This window comes from Anomalospiza imberbis, chromosome 28 (genome assembly GCF_031753505.1).
Source record: "Anomalospiza imberbis isolate Cuckoo-Finch-1a 21T00152 chromosome 28, ASM3175350v1, whole genome shotgun sequence".
Lineage (NCBI taxonomy): Eukaryota > Metazoa > Chordata > Aves > Passeriformes > Viduidae > Anomalospiza > Anomalospiza imberbis.
Genome location: NC_089708.1, coordinates 189,936 through 200,446, shown reverse-complemented (window position 1 = coordinate 200,446; position 10,511 = coordinate 189,936). Strand labels below are relative to the sequence as shown.

The 10,511-nt window shown below is 52.8% G+C and overlaps 1 protein-coding gene across 1 annotated transcript in view; it reads right to left on the bottom strand.

The window, feature by feature from the left end:
- The window catches only part of NKX6-3 (NK6 homeobox 3), a 322,554-nt gene that overhangs the window by 282,437 nt on the left and 29,606 nt on the right, over positions 1 to 10,511 (bottom strand). The window lies entirely within an intron of this gene.

Genomic DNA, 10,511 nt, shown 5'->3' with positions numbered 1-10,511 from the left:
CGCTCCCAAGTGGCTGTTCCAAGGTTGGAGATACTTCTGTGAACCTGGACTGGACCGTGCAGAACTAATTTCCCAGTTGACAAATCCCAACAGAAACTATGACATTGAAAGAAAAAAAAAAAAAAAAAAGAAAGAAAAAAAAAAGAAAAAAAGAAACCAAATAAAACAAAAAACAGGAGAAAGGGGGCCCGTTCTGTAAAGGGTACCGTGTTCCAGGTGTGCAGTCCCTCTTCCTCCAGCAGCACCAACCCCTCGCCACCCCTTACCTTGCTGTGCTCCTCAGGGCTTGCAAGGACTCGCTGCCCTCCAAAGCCGGGATGGGTACCTGGAGGCCGCGGGGCTGCCCAGGTGCCAGCACAGGGCACAGGCGAGCAGTCCCGCAGGGCAGAGCAGGGTGGCCCTTGGTGCAGGCCAGGCAGGAAAAGCTGTCTCGGTCCTTGTGCACAACATCTGGACATTGAGCAGCTCTACCCCTGTGTGCCTACAGAGCACTGAGCTCTCTCCTCTGGAATCCCCCCAAGCTCCCTTTCCTGCTGCTGCCTTCGGCTCAAACAACTTGTACTACCTAAAACAGGAACTACACCTCATTGAGAGGTAAATGGAAGAGGCTCTACAGCCTGGAAGCCTGAAAGAGCCACTTTCACCTGAGGGCCAGTAGAACAGAGCAGCCAGTTAGCACCACTAATGAAGTGAAGAATTTAGCGGCAAACAAGGGACCCGGAGCAAAAGAGGCAGTTGGATGGAGCAGGCCCTCTGCTGCTACTTGGGCTGAGGAAATAATGGCAAAGCACTGATCACTGCTTGTACCAAGAAACAGCTGCAGAATGGACTGTTCATTCCTTGAGGAATTCTGACAGTATAGAATCTGCTTTTACCAAAACTAGTTTAGAAACACTGAAACATCTCATTCTGAGAATTTAGAAAATAGTGCTGTGTCCCAGGAAACAAGTGTAATGTGGAACAGGGCACTGATCTGCTGAAGGATTTATTCAGGCATCCTGACTTGCACCCAGGTGTTACATCCATGGGCACAAGTTTCTGGTTGGGAACCAAACTCTGCCAGTGCCTCTTCATTCTCCATGGCAAGATCACAGGAAGGTCTCAGAGTCTGTCTATTTGCAGAGCAGCAACAGGTGTTTGACTTTGGCAGTGCTATGATCCTTCTGTTTCAGGATGAGGCATGCGATAGGAATATCACAGGCAGGCAGGTAAGGTGAGGTCTTGGGAAACTCTTGTTCAAAAGTTGGAGAGCTTTCCAAAGGCAACAGCAGTAATTCTGCAACAAAACTACAGTCAGGGTTCCAGTTATCTGCAGGTCAGCAATTACCACATGGCACCAGGTAAATGTCCTGTCATGGTCACCCCAGGGATATGTATCCTGGAGCATCCCACACTGATTCGTGGGTTTCACTGCAGCCCTTGACACACTTAACAGTAGCTGCTGAGCCTGCCACAGTTCACAGCTCTTGATCCAAGCAGGAAAGCTACAGTTCAGCATGCCTTGGCTGCTAAATCTGACCACATGCATGGTCTGGACAGTTCCTGAACTTGGCTCAGGAAAGGTCTTTGCTGGCTCCATTCTCTCTTCTGTGGCTGACATCCACATTCGTGACAACAGCGCCTGAATGGGAAATCAAGAGTAAATTTTAAACTGAAATACAATTGACCAGTAAATACAATTGCTGGCAAACCACTTTTTATTTAAAATACATAAGAAACCAGGGAGAAGGAGGAAAAAACCTAAACCAAATTAAAAATGCCAATTCTAGTCTAGGCCACTAAATTGCTTAATACGTGATACAAGACCTCTTAGAAAGCAGCTGCCCAAGAAGGGCTGCTCTTCCAACAGACCTCTTCCAGACTGCACGTGAACTTTTCTGAGTGAAGCCCACGCAGCCATTTCCCTTCATAATTATGTAACCCACTGCTTCTTAAATCTCTGCCTTGTCTCTAATGTCATAGTCATTTATTGCTGCCTTTCCCACAGGGGCTAACATTTTCTCATTGAATAATGAGACGCTTTGCACCACACACCATTCTGGCTGTCCCAAGACCTCTCCTGCCCTGTGAAAAGCCCAGCCCAATTAACCGTGCCTATTTCTGGCTCCATTGTTCATCCCAGCAGCCTGCAGGACCAGGCACTCTGCCCTCATCTGCAGCTCGGCATCCCACTCTGCTCCATGTCCGCCTGCGGTGTGTGCTCAGTGGTGACAGGGCAGGTAGCAGGTGATATGTCTCCGTGCTGCTGGCAGCGGTGTTCTCCCACCTGTCCCATCCTCCCTGCCCACACTGGGCACACTCTGCCCTGGCCACCTGGTGCTGGAATGTGCCTTTCCCTGCATGCTGCCCTGGGGAAACAGGCAAGCATGGGATAATAGAATATATTAGCCCTGAGTCCATTCAGGCCCTGGCTCTTTATGAACAAAGCCTGCTAACTGAGCTGATTTTTGCCAAATGACTGGCTTTCGTGCATGATCAGCAAAGTGGAGCCCCCCAAAACTCCCATGCAACAAGCACTATTGCCCAGGGCTCATTGTTTTATGCCTGCACTTGAGGGCATGGAGGAGTCACGGCCTTGCCTGCCCTGGCACCTCTTCTCCAGTTTCCCACCACTGCATTAGCCCCGTCTCAGCCTCAGCAGAAGCAGCAGTGATGGGGGAGATGAGACAAACTCAGGGACAGGGACACAGATCCCCACAGTCCCTGTCCCAGGGCTCACACTGTCCCATGGTGCCCATGCCCCCTCTCTGGGGGCAAATGGGATGCACCAGCAGAGTCAGCCCACCTACCATGTCCCTACATGGAGAGCCCACCATGCCACTCCTGCAGCAGGACAGCTCCTGGACATCCCCAGGGAATATTTGCTTTAGGTTAGACCTCACTCAGCCCACCGAGAGCTGATAGCCCCTGTCAGGGTCAGTCCCCGAGGAGGATGTTGGTTTGCCATGTTTGTTTACTGGTTTTCTCAGCAGATTGCTCCAAGACTCCAATAACACTGATGCGAACAGGAACACTCCCTCACCCCATGATAAGGGATTCTGCACAGGGAGGTTTTGCAGCTGTGGGGACCCAGTCCGATGCCTCAGTCAGGTGCCCAGTGCCCCTGGGGCTGCAGGAGACACCCTCACCAAAAGCTGGCTGGCAGCAGGGCCAGGATCAAGGCACGCAACAATTCCAGCCAATGTCTCCTGTTTGTGTGAAATTAGCACCAATAAATGCTATAACTATACATGACCAACAACGGATTTACTAGCTAACATATAAAGGACTACAAGAGCTAATGCCTTCAGCTCTGGTGAAACTCTTGACCGTCTGCCCCTAGTCCCAGGAGGGAACCGATGGCAAATGTTTACAGGGGCTTATAAATATTTATCCTGTAATAACTTGCTGCATTACAGCACATTCTTCTCCACAAGGTTCAGCTTTGCCCTGGACCAGGTGCAGGCTGCTGAGAGGGTCTGTGGCACATATAAAGTTTGTCTGAATACCATACAGCAAGTGCTGGTGTTCAATAAAACAGCAGCAGCCAAGCTGCATGCGTGAAAGACACTGCAAATCATTCCTTACCCAACAAAAGAAAAATGTGGCTAGGGAGCACAGGTGTGCAGGCATGTTGGTGTGGGTGCAAAACCCTTCTGGGTTGCCAGAGTAACCTGGGGAAGTGCTGCAAGTCACTGGGGAGGTATAAATCACACTGCTGGGCTGGCCTGACCGAAGTCTCAGCCCAAGAGTGGCCCCGTGCTGCCTGAGAACATGGGGACCCTCGGCTGCTTTTGTGAGGACCCCAAAGGAAGGGAACAGGAGACTAGCCCACCATGAGGAAACACCTCCTCATGCGTCTTGCTCTTCAGCAGTCCTGTCTGCCCTCTTCCCTCTAAAAATTTTTGAGCCATCTGTCCACTTATTTATTTATGCTTCTCATGCTAAATGATTTGCATGAACATAAGATACCTGTGATTTGGAAACCATGTGATAGTCTCCAAGCTGGACCAGAGATGGAGTTCAGAACTACTTTCTAACTGGAGTAAATAAGTAGATTGGAAAGGCTCCATTGTGTATATTCTGGGTTGCTATTTTCTTAACCCTGTCTCATTAAGATGGATGGAGTTTCTGCTTATTAGTAATTTGGCAAGTTCCTCTTTGTGTACGCTCTGCATTTCTCACTAATGACGCTGTGCTTCAGTGATTAACAAAAGAGACTTCCAGCATAGTCAGTGAAAACACAGCCATGCACTTGGGGCACTGGGACGGAAACCCAACGTTCTGGAGATGCCCTCTATGGAAGACTGCATGAAACCCAGCAAAGGAGAAGCTGCTGGCCATAAAACCTTTCATGACACTCAAATAATTTTGACCTGAGGACATTGGTTCTTTGATTTACTTATATAATTGCAGAGCTGACAGACCCTGCAACAAAGTGATTCAGAGCCCTTCCTCTGCCATTCTTAAGACACATCTGACGGAGATGAAGCTGGCACTGCTACTGCCAGTAGATTTACAGCTGGCCATTAAAGTATGTTTACAAGTCTTTAGTACAGTGTACACATCTGGTAAATCATTGATTGAACAAATAGCTCGTCCTGCCATGCTCCCTCTCTCAACTTTTCCTACTACTCTGGTACCCAGCCCGGAGCCTGTGTCCAGTGGTGGTGGCCAGCCGACGGCAGGTGTGCATGTGGTACCCAAGCAGGCAGTCACATGTGTCTGCACCTGCACATGTGGCACTGACATCTAGATGCTGTTGGATACACACCTACACAAGAAGCTCCACGCAGATCCTCAGCATGAAGGTCAGCTGATCTGACCTTACCTACATGCAGTGAAAGGTATTCTTGCTAGCATTCCTGCTAGCATGTATTCAAATCCCCTGGTGCTCTTGGTCTCATTGCTCTTGAACCTGGCCAGACCAATCATCTGCACAGAGTCCCAGGGCAGAGTCCCAGGTGGGTACACAATGAGCAAGAGAGGCAGCTGTTCCTTCCTGGGACACTCATGAGATAAGAGAAGGAAGTCAGCAGCCTTTGCCAACCTGCCAGATGCCTTCCAGTGGGCCAGCTGGCTGGCATGGGCCATGCACAGCTCCTCAGCGCTGGACAGAGCCCTGGCTGCCTGCGGGCTGGGTCCCCCAGGCAGGGGGGAAAGCCAGGCCTGGCAGGGCCTGGGTTTGCTGCACAGGTACAGTGAAAGAAAAGCAGAATGGAAACAGGGCACAGCTCCAAGTACACAAAAAACAACATCCCTTTTCCCTGGCACCAGGAAGCATTGAACACAGCCCACACAACGGACTGCACTGGATCCTTCCCTGCAGCAGGAAAAAAGGCTGGGTTTGGTGTTCTACTGAGCATGGCAGTGGCTGGGGCTGAGGAGCAGCAGGAGCCGCGGGCCCCCACCATGGCTCATTGTGCCATGCACAATAAGCATCTGGGCAGCTGTGCAGTCATCTGTGGCCAGACCCTTGCTCTTGTGGCCACAGAGCTGGGCAAAGGCCAAAGGGTAAAGGGCAAACCATGGGAACAGAAACAAAGCTACATCAGCTCATTCATGCAAACCTTTTCAGGAGCTTTTGGTGGCAGGATGACCAGCCATAGGGGTGCAGGACTCGCTGCCAGTGTGTGAACTGCTGTCTGGACACACAGGCTGCCAGGTCCCATGCAGTCACTTGGCAGTGGTTGAAAAAGTGCAGGATCCTGGAGGCTTAATTAGAAGGGACCTACAAGGATCGTCAAAGTCCAACTCCTGGCCCTGCTCATGTGCATGAGGATCCTACTCTGTGCCTGAGAGCGTTGTCCAAACACTTGATCTCTGGCAGGCTGTGACCACTGCTCTGGAGAGACTGTTCCGTGCCTGAACAACCTCTGGGGGAAGAACTTGCCCCACTTCTCACTGTCACCCCCTCACCACCAGGTACAGTATCCACCTGTGCTCAAATTCTACTGTAGTATCCTCAAAGTTAAGGTCTCATTTAAGCGCTTTTCTGAATAAAAACTTGTTAAGAGAAATGCCTGCAAGGCAGGGCAAGTCCTGCTCTCCCTCCTCTTTTTAACAGTGAGAAAATGGTGTGGCTTTGCCACAAGACAGCTTTGCCATGGGATGGAAAGAGAGGAGCCTGGGCACTCTCCTTCCATCCCCACATCCAGCTGCCAGCACTGGCTTCTGAGGTAGACTTTGAGGTGTTGACTTAAGGCTGATTCCCTGGGGCACAACATGCTGCCTCTCAGTTTCAGGGTTTTAATGGACTGGCAGGGTGTCTGGGAAGGAGGAGAGGGAAACAGAATTTTCCTTTCCCCATAAATAATTTTATGTAAGATTTTAAAAGAGATTTAAAGAAGAATATCTTTCCTCCCTTCCCCCTTTCTCAACTGTACTGTGCATTTTAAACTGTTTGTGGAAGGGAATTAATTAGCGCAGGCAGCAGAGCCCAAAGCTCTGCAGCAGCCCGTCTTCTGCACAATGGAGATCCAATGCTTTCTCCCCTGCCTGGGAAACACATGCCCAAAATCCAAGTACATACATTTTTTCTAACCTAATTCATTTTGTAGATTGATGGAGAAAATCCATAGCAAATATTTATGACTTTGCAATAAATAACCCTCACAGAAGTTACAAAAGAGTTCTGGCGAGTCTCAAGGTAACTTTCAGCGAATTCCAGGGGTCAGGGCAGACTGGGATACTGAGCCCATAGTGCTCGAGCCTTTGGCTCATCTGTTTTGAATTATTGGTATTACTCAGTGTAGCATTGCTTCTCAATGGAGTAGCTGTGCTGTGATTCCGTGCCATATTTTATTTCTGTGGCAGGAGAGAAGCTGCAATAACTATTAGTTGTACTGTGTTGTAGCCTGCAAAAAAGCCAGGCCCCAGCGGGGTGGGGCTGGTCCTGCTGGTGTTTGCAGGCTGGCCAAGGAAGGAGCCTGTGCCCGAGTGCCTGGGAAAGGACTTGGGGCCAGACATGGTGCCTTTTCCTGCCAGTTCAGAACGTGGACTGCCAAGGTGCTCGCAGGGGGCTGGTGCTGCTCCAAAGGTGGTAGTGTCCCAACATTCTGCTGAAGGCAGCCACCAATGCTCCAGGCCCCTGGAGCCAGCGAGGGGTGGTGGGTGCTGCTGGGGAGCCACACTCCTGTTCTGGGAGCCACACTCCTGTTCTGGGAGCCACACACCCGTCCTGGGAGCTGCACGCCCATCCTGGGAGCCACACTCCCATCCTGGGAGCCGCACTCCTGTCCTGGGAGCCACACACCCGTCTTGGGAGTTGCACACCCCTCCTGGGAGCCACACTCCCATCTTGGGAGCCACACTCCCATCTTGGGAGCCACAAACCTGTCCTGGAAGCCTCACTCCTGTCCTGGGATCCACGCTCCCATCTTGGGAGCCACAACTGGGGCGAGAACGGAGCCAGCTCATCCCCACTCCATCTTCGTTAGCTCTTAATCACCACAGCAGAAGGAAAAGCAGCTAGCAGCATCACGCTGCTCTCCCGGGCATGGGCTCCTTTCAGGGCTTTCAGAAAACAGGGTCAGACGTGTCTTCTGACCTGTGACCTGTCGCTTCCCTCCTCGCCATAATTATCTAATACAGCGCTCTCCCTGCCAAGTACAATGAAACAATTTGTCACTTCAATTGTCTGTCAGTCAACACTGGGGCCTTTTCAACAGGCCAACACATGTTTTTTGAGAGCTTGTCAGCAAGGGCTGTCTGGCCAGGCACATAACCATGGAAAATGGAACCTTTGTTAATTCTGGTTCTTAGAAAAGTAAATCCATTCACTTGTTTTTTTCAGGCCTTCGGTTTGGAATTTGCACAAGAAGCTGAATTGCCCCTGATCCCTAAATGATTGGTCAGAGGATTTGCATGAGGAAGCAGAAATTAATTATTCTTTTCTTTTCTTTTTATTTTCTGTAATTGTGTGTTTAGAAATGAGATTACATTCTACAGCAGCACGAGGGGCTGAGGGGGGAATTGCTTTGCATTTGTTTAGCTCCTTAAGAGTTAAGATCACCTAATCGTTTCAAGCATTTCCTAAGATTCCCTCTCTCTTTTTCTGCTTTAATGACCAAACAAAGATTGTGCTACTTCCCGGGGAACTTTTCTGGCAGCTGAGCTCAGCAGTGGGAGCCAGGGGCTTATCCCTCTGCCGAAATAGTCTTAGAATCACACAATCACTAAGGTTGGAAAAGACCTCTAGGATCACCGAGTGCAACCATTAACTAACTCAATGCTGCCAAGCTCTTCCTGCTTGTGGCTTGCAGGGCACAAAAGGCATTGCAGAGCCCACGGGCTTGAGCCTCGGTGGCTTCTTGTGCTGGAGGAAAGGTGTCAGGATTCCAGCTAGCCCAGGAAGGAGCTGCTGGCTGCCCAGATCACACGTCCAGTCAGCACAAGCTGGGGTGCCTGGGGAGTCCCATGCCTGGCAGGGTGCTGGGAACATCCCAGCGGGGTCACCTGAGCCGTCAGGACATGGATCTGCCAGTTCCAAGCCCTGCAGTCATGCTCCTGTTCAGACAATAAAACTGATAACCTCGTTGATAGCACAAACTGGTAGAGAAATAAAACCCTTCATTTTTTGGTGCTACTTAGAGCTTCCTTCTGGTTTTTTTTTGGTTTTAAAAAATTTCTCTATTGAAAGCAGCACCCTTTGAAGTTCTCACTTTCTCTGTTGATACACATATGAAATTCCATTCCTGAATATTTAATACAAGATAGATATCTCCATTTTTGGGTATTCATTTTTGGGTATTCATCATTTTCTTTGTCATATGGAAGCTTGTGTTCTGGAATATTTTATTTGAGAGCATTACAGAAGTGCTGGATGACCCCTACTCAATTTCAAGTGCCCTGAATAAAAACTTCTCCAGATCTGGCTTTCCAGAATACCCCTGTCCCAACCTAATTCAAACCATACAGGGACATCTGACTTAGAATCTTTCAAACTCATAAAATGACCCAAATTGGCTTTGCGAATATATCTCCCAACCTAAGCCATGTCTGTAAATTTGACTTGTCCTCTTGCATCTCTACTGCATTACGTGGCCTGAAAGACTCTGTTTCAAAGTGTCTTCTCTAAGAGCCACAAGCGTCCGTGCTTGGTCAGGCTGGAAAACACTGTGCCCATGAATAGCGAGGGGTCAGAGGCTGCTCAGCATCTCGGATGTGCCCATGGCTCTCAGCAGGAGCAGAGTGGCACCGTGCGGCCCCGCGGCACCGTCAGCATGAGCACCTCAAAGGCCCCTCCGGAGGACACATCCCGGAGGATGAGCTGCCAAAGGCCCCTCCGGAGGACGGGTCCCGGAGGATGAGCTCCCAAAGGCCCCTCCAGAAGGACGGGTCCCGGAGGATGAGCGCCCAAAGGCCCCTCCAGAAGGACGGGTCCCGGAGGATGAGCGCCCAAAGGCCCCTCCGGAGGACGGGTCCCGGAGGATGAGCTGCCAAAGGCCCCTCCGGAGGACGGGTCCCGGAAGATAAGCTCCCAAAGGCCCCTCCGGAAGGATGGGTCCCGGAGGATGAGCGCCCAAGGCCCCTCCAGAAGGACGGGTCCCGGAGGATGAGCGCCCAAAGGCCCCTCCGGAGGACGGGTCCCGGAGAATGAGCTGCCAAAGGCCCCTCCGGAGGACAGGTCCCGGAGGATGAGTTGCCAAAGGCCCCTCCGGAGGACGGGTCCAGGAGGATGAGCTCCCAAGGCAGAGTCCCGCGGCCCCAAGACAGGGCGCTCCGGGGGGAGGCCGTCCCTGCGCTCTCTGCTGCTTGCCCAGCAGGTCCAGGTTTGCCTTAGCCCGAGGGACCGCTGCCCTCGCTGAGCCTGGCGGCCTGCAGCCCTTGGGCAAAGGCTAACGGGCCGCCAGCAGATCCCGCGTGCGGCAGCACTGCCAGCTGGGACAAAGCCGCGGGAGCGCCGCTCTGCTCACAGCGGCTCTGGTTCCTAAGAAAAACCACGGAACTGATTCCCAAACTGGTAGCGGCGGCCCCGGGAGAGCGGCGGGCGGCGGTGCCAGCAGGCCCGGGACAGCGCCAGGCCCCAGGACAGCGGCGGGCCTCGGGACAGGGCCGGGCCCCGGTGCCTGTGGGTCCCGGGACAGGGCCAGGCCCCGGTGCCTGTGAGTCCTGGGACAGTGGTGGGCCCGGGACAGGGCCGGGCCCCAGTGCCTGTGGGTGCCGGGACAGGGCCGGGCCCCGGTGCCTGTGGGTCCCGGGACAGGGCCAGGCCTGGGACAGGGCCAAGCCCCGGTGCCTGTGGATCCCGGAGAAGGGCCGGGCCCCGGTGCCTGTGGGTCCCGGGACAGGGCCGGGCCCGGGACAGGGCCGAGCGCCGGTGCCTGTGGATCCCGGAGGAGGGCCGGGCCCCGGTGCCTGTGGGTGCCGGGACAGGGCCAGGCCCCGGTGCCTGTGGGTCCCGGGACAGGGCCGGGCCCGGGACAGGGCCGGGCCCCGGTGCCTGTGGGTCCCGGGACAGGGCCGGGCCCCGGTGCCTGTGGGTCCCGGGACAGGGCCGGGCCCCGGTGCCTGGGGGTCCCGGCCGGTAC